We start from the raw sequence: 6899 nt of genomic DNA on the forward strand, positions 1-6899 counted from the left end.
GCCGTTCAGCAGATCTAGCATTGACGACACTACATCCAGTCATCCTAGATCCCAGTCATCCAGTGACTAAACTCCTGATCCAGGATTTCGATAGTCGTCTCCACCATCCAGGTCCGGAGCAGGTGTTCGCTGAGATCAGACGCTCCTTCTGGATCCTGGGTGGCCGGGAAGCAGTCCGGCGTTATCAGCATAGCTGTGCTGACTGTCAAAGATGGAGAGCTCGACCTTCAGTGCCAAAAATGGCAGACTTACCAGAGGCCCGTTTATGCCTATTCAAGCCTGCATTCTATTCTACAGGGATGGACTGTTTCGGCCCCTTTGAAATCAAGATGGGTCGACGCCGAGAGAAGAGATGGGGGGTTATATTTAAGTGTCTCACTATGAGGGCAGCATTTGGAGCTTCTTAACAACATTGACACAGATGCCTCTTTGATGTCACTTCGCCAATTCATAGCATGCAGGGGAACACCTGCTGAGTTGTTCTCGGATCAGGGAACGAATTTCAAGGGAGGTGAAAGAGAGTTGCGTGAGACCTCCATGGGAATGGCTCCTGAACTTCAGCAGCTTCTCGCCTCACAAAGGATCCTCTTCCACTTTAACCCCCCAGGTGCCCCCCCATTTTGGAGGAGTTTGGGAGAGGAAGATCCGCTCAGTAAAGAGTGCCCTTTATGCCACAGTGGGTGCTCAACCCGTCCCTGAAGACGTGCTCCATACGGTACTGATTGAGGTGGAAGGGATACTGAACAGTAAACCTTTAGGATATGTGTCTTCTGATGCCAGAGATCCAGATCCCGTGACTCCCAATAGTCTCCTGATGGGGCGGCCTGATGGATCTCTACCTCAGATAGTGTACCCGGAGAACGAGCTTCTGAGTCGTCGCAGATGGAGACATTCTCAGGTTTTGGCTGACCACTTTTGGTCACGTTTCATCAGGCTCTACATACCAGGAATGCAAGTGCGACAGAACTGGCAGGCAAACACTTCGGACATCGCCACAGGCTCAGTTGTGATGATTGCTGATCCACAGCTTCCCAGGGCCCTCTGGTCTATTGGGAAGGTGACCAAGACTTATCCTGGACCTGATGGACACATTAGATCAGCTAATGTCAGAGTGAAAGAGAGAGTGTATATGCGACCAGTAGCCAAGCTGATTGTCCTTCCTGCCCTCCCATCTGGAGAAGATGAGGACGATTCCACTTGAATTTAATGCCTTTATTAGTGAGCAAATGTATTACATACATTTGGGGGCGGCTGTAAAAAAGGCCCAAAGTTTATACTGTAGTGGTTACTTTCCTAGGTCAGGGCCCTTTAAGTTGAAGCATGATGTAGCCTACTGACGTCACTTCCACTGGGGTGTAGTATGGGTGTCGAGTGGTGCTTGTCTGCTTAGTGATGGAGATATGTGGTTGTGCGTTAATACTATGTAAGTATTATCAGTTAAGCATGGTGTTTCTGTTAATATATATTGTATGTTACGACGCTAAAGACGGGTTCGTCACATATACCGTTAAACGGGGGTTGTGACTCCACCGGGAGTTGTGCGTTAATACTATGTCAGTATTATCAGTTATGGGCCCTTTTAAGGGTTATGGGGAAGCGGTTGTATGTGATAGCTGGTAAAGTGTTCATTAATAGTGCATGTCGCTAACCTTGTGCATGGTTCATAGTGCGTTTACAGTTTCACTGTTTAAGTTACCAGTGTGTTTATAAACAGCATGGTGTTTCTGTTAATATATATTGTATGTTACGACGCTAAAGACGGGTTCGTCACATATACCGTTAAACGGGGGTTGTGACTCCACCGGGAGTGGTATATCCGGTTAGACCTTCACAATAAGAGCATTTGGTTTGTTTGTAACCGATACAGGCTGTGTTCCTTAAGCATGTGTGGTAACTTAATTTCGAATTAGTTTATAAATAACAGATCTCTGTATACTTTGCTCATCCAGCCTTACGTTAATATGTATTATACTTATGCATACGGTAATGTGCTTATAAGGTGCATATATCTTAAATCCTTATTCATTGTATTTGTATCTATATTATTTGCAGGAAAACCACACCCACATGTAATCTTTGTATGAGAAATTGGATTAAAGGATCGTTAACTGCAACTTCAAGCACCTGATTCATTCTTGGAATGTATGGGCCTTAAGTGGTGTTCTGGCCGACACACCAAGGTGACCATAGTGTCATAAGGACTGACCATTGCCATAGACATTTGGAGTTTTCCTCGCTCACAGTTATATTCTGATACCTGTAATGCATGCAGCATGATATTTGCATTCATTTCTTCAGTTGTGATGTTGTGGAGTACTTGGCATGAGTCTCCTCAGTGGGGGCTTTAACCACTGTGCAGCAGCGATGTTCTGAGTAAATAAGGAGCAAGAGAAGTTAAATAAAGAAAGCACTGAGTCTGAATTTTACACAAAATAAACTGTTTGATTCTCAATAATGTATGGTTTACCATTTCATAGAACTGGGGGTTTCATTTACTTCTTACATGTATTTCAAACGTGCCACCCCTCACTGAGTCGGTGCCTCAGCCTGGCCACTCCAATTTCAAGATCTACCCCTGTCTGTAAGCTATTATAAATTCAGATATTCCATGTTCAGCCATCATGTTTTGAAGTAAAGCTGCTTCATCTCCAACAGGCTGAGCCAAAATGATAGGATGTTAACCCTGTTAGCTCACAGCTGAGTAAACTAACAAGCACTCCGTGTCCATGCTGGACTAAACAATTTAGCTCGGCAACATGTCCGTGGTTTCTCAGCTTAGATATAATTAGATATGCCACAGACCTCAAAATCTCACACTTGTTCAGCGATAAACGGAAGAGGGGAGTTACATTCAGCAATCCTTTAATTTACAAAACCCCAATCTCCTTTATATACTATATATAGAATTACACACTGTAGCAATCTAGAAACAAAGCACAACACACACAAGCATCCACAACAAGTGAACAGAGAGGCTGCCTGGCAGGAAACAGTCATTATCCAGTGAGGACCTCAAGGGAGAGAGAGCTGCTGAAAGAGCACATTGTAAACGAGGAGTTTAGGATGCTAAGAATTATTTAAATCTGTAAAAATCTAGCATGTCTAGACTCAAGGCTGATCTGTTCAAAGTTTTGAATATTTTCATATCTGGAATTTCCTCAATATAATATCAGGATGTTCCTTAAGAAGTTGTGAAGTTGAACAGAGTTTGATTTGTCTGTTATACTGCATCTGTGTGACATCCTGGAAAAAAAAACTTAGAGTGGGATGAATAGCCTGTCTCTTTCAAATAATTTTAAAAAGACATCACATAGAAATGGGGGAAGGAAAACCTCCACAGGGGAACTGAATTATGAAGAAATTGACCTTAAGAGTATGATAATACAAGAGTAAGCAAGGTTCAAGGGCCCCTGCACGAGATCTCTGGATATTTTTAAGAAATATCAGTGTCTTTTGTTTTGTAATGAGGAAATACGTCACCGAGTACAGTGGCGTGTTTCCCTGGTGTGTCTTTAATTGTTTCTGATCAACAATGGATGTCTAAGGCACAGACGGACAAGCAGGACAGTCACAGACATCAACAGTGAGTAGAGACAAATCACTGTTGGTTTTAGTCTCTGTATGGGGAGTGTTGAAGACAGTTAATATAGAAAATGATGGCCCTTATCCTTTAAGAGGCACAGAGACAAAACTAAAACGGCATCAGAACATGCTGTGCTGTACTGTAGCAGGATCTGAGGACACAGAGTGAGTGCTACAGTCAAAGCCAATGGGAGTAGCTCACGCAGCTGCATTCTAGGGCTTTATGTACACATAGTTTCCCATTTCAGGCTTAACTAGAAAGTAGCAGCATAAATCAAACATTCTTACAGATGTCAAAATATTTTTAATCAGATTAATTGATGTTCGTTTACCTCAAATGTGAGTGGGAGGTCTGCACAGCCCTCTGGCGAGCAAGGATGTCAGGTTTGAAAATTCACACCTTTGGGCGATTTTGTGTGCAACATTTGAGTTATTTTAATGCCACAAAAATATATATATAGATATACAGCAAAGGGTCATGAGAACGACGAGGGTGATAAACAAGAAGTATGCACCACATACTGTTGAATACCAGGAGACCTCAATAGCACCCTGGAGGCAGGAAAAATATCTGGGTATCTGGAGCCATTAAGACATGAGTTTGGCAAAGATATCAGTGTGTGTTTAAGTGTGAGTAAACACACAGACATAATTTGTCAGCAGCAACTTGAGTGTTACATAAACTTGATCCTTAGCATGTATGTTGCAACAATTCATGACGCGACTGCTGCCGCTCTATTAGAGTGTAAACAGTCAGGCCATTGATTTACATTCACTCAAGAAAAAGTCTGTGAGACACTTGAACATGGTCAAGTGGTTCACACTGGTTTTTGCAACCTAGCACCATTTTTCGCTCCCAGATTGACTATATGCATTAGGAGTTTTGCCACATAATGTGTGCAGATCTGTATTCCCAGCAGAGCTCAGGCGCCGTCTCTTTGTCCCAGACCGCCGCAGAGTAAAAGCCCACCGAGGACGGCAAATACACCAGGAAGTCCAATACACAAGACATTCCACCACTTCCCTTATGGAAGCAATTAACATTTATAGCAGCAGTGTAGGGAGGGTGGGTTATCGTGGACATTAGCAAGTGACTAAGATCATCTGATAGACAAAATGATTGTTTGTGGAGGTACAGAGAGATTTTGTTTGTTACTGGTGTCAAGACGGCTGTTTGACACATGCATACACAGGATTCCCGCAAATTCGACTTTGCTCTGTGTATTTCTGTGTATAATGAGAAGTTCACTTCACGAATGAGACAATAAGGAGAGAAGTGTAGGCAGAATCGTGGGCAACGGTCCAGTGGGTGTTGAGATATTTCAGTCAGGATCAAAGTAGTGTCAACAAACAAGACTGCCATCCCTAAAGCCATCAATCTAGTGGCTAAAAATGCCCATCGCAGTGTTCGGGAGCCCAAGGTGATGTCATTACATGGCTTGTCTGACACCTAAAGATATTTCATCTACAATGATATGAAATCAAGAAAAGCAGCATCACATTTGAGAAGCTGGAACTTTTGAAATTAGGAAGTTTTTGCTTAATCAATACAACAAATTATTCATTAATCTACTAATTGTTACAGCTCTGGTGAGATAAGACATGAATTCAGTCTGTGTATATGATGCTTAGTCTAAAATTACAGTAAATGGTATGCTGTAAAAATGGTAATTAACACTTTGCAGGATAGGGTGTGGATCCATAAGTGCACACCTCTGAAAGATACACACACATGTCCCTATCACACTTAGAGCAGTTATCTTGCACAAGGATGGTGGAATGTGAGCTCTGTAAATATCAGTGGGAATGAACATCAGATTCCACCACAAGTCAAGGTTTCTTTTCAGCTTCCAGGAAGCTCAGAAGAAGCCACGTTCACACTCAACACACCTGAGAATCCATAAACAAGTGGCTCATCTGACTCCTGAACTGCTGTGGCCTGAACACTGGGTTTAGCCATCAGTGTCCACCTTCAACAGCTCACCTCATTAGTCCAGAGTTCAGACAATAAAACGTTTGATATTTATCACTATAACTGTCTTGAGTTTTAAAATGCATGTGATTATTATATTAGAGATCTGACATGAAGGTGTATCTGCCATCAACGCTACTCTTTGTGCAGTCATACTGCCGTCTGTCATGAGTCATGTCTGGGACTAACATAAAGACAGAGTTGTTTTATTATAAAAACAACATGCTGTAATCCAAAGTCAGTCACTCCGTAAGATATCTGGCCACCGGCTCGCCAGTCAGTTTGGCAAACAGCTTGATCCAGTCAGTCAATTATGGATGTGTTCACCAGAAGGAGCCTGTCAGGTACTGACATGAAGAGGCAGAAGCAAACATCAGCCACCGCTGCATTCCCTAACATTAGCCAATCTCATCAGTGACCAGGGGAGATAATGACGGCACCAGAAGAACAAGAGAGGAGGAAAACACAGGACATAAAAGACTGATCCAGATCTACACACACGCACACAAAATAAATAAAAATAAAAAATAATTGCACTCTATTCAGCAGGTTTTGACATATCCTATTATCAAACAAAAAGACACCAGGATACTGTATTCTAGAGATTTGGGGGGAAAATTAAACCTCTTGCTAAATCTCAGTGTTGTCCTGTAAAGCAGCCTAAGCTGGGAGGGGAGGACCCTGTGGCCAGTAACTTCATGAAGTCTGCAAATTTGGCTCTGTCCTCAGCTCTTATCCACCACTAAACACTTTAAACCCTGCAGCCTTCAGCCAGTTGAAATTGCACGGAACTGCTCACCAATGAAAGTTTATTGCAGAAAATTAGGATAATCTCAGAATTTTCAAAAGGAATTTAAGGGAACAATCAAACTACACCACTAAAGTAACAGCACAGGTCAAAAGTGGGGTATTTGTGGGAACACAACTTGGAAATTTTTAGACTTTTAAAGGAAACTGCTAAGATACAGGGAGAAAACAGTGAGTAAATGGTCTTCCTCAACTTTTCTCAGCTTGCAACTTCTAAACTATAGATCGTAAAAGAAAAAGTTAGTCTGCAAAAGTTGAGGTTTTCACCCAACAAAGAAGATGTGAAAGATACACAGATTTTTAAAATTGCTGCTTGCAGTAGGAATCATGCCAACTGACGCACGCGACTTCACACACTCCACCATCTTAAATTACACACCTCAGCTCTATTTAATGCTGTAGTTTATGGAGGTGGACCCTCCGGGTTAACCGTTGGCTCCACATACAAGGCAACCAAATGTCCTCTCATATCGATAGTCAAAAACACAGTGTCCCACATTTTACACACAGTACCTTGTGCAGCAGAGCGCTTGTGGCG

General features: G+C 42.5%; 1 protein-coding gene across 1 annotated transcript in view; it reads right to left on the reverse strand.

Moving 5' to 3' along the window:
• The window catches only part of mmp28 (matrix metallopeptidase 28), a 25335-nt gene that overhangs the window by 15871 nt on the left and 2565 nt on the right, over window positions 1-6899 (reverse strand). The window lies entirely within an intron of this gene.

This window comes from Monopterus albus, unplaced genomic scaffold (assembly GCF_001952655.1).
Source record: "Monopterus albus unplaced genomic scaffold, M_albus_1.0 scaffold202.1, whole genome shotgun sequence".
Lineage (NCBI taxonomy): Eukaryota > Metazoa > Chordata > Actinopteri > Synbranchiformes > Synbranchidae > Monopterus > Monopterus albus.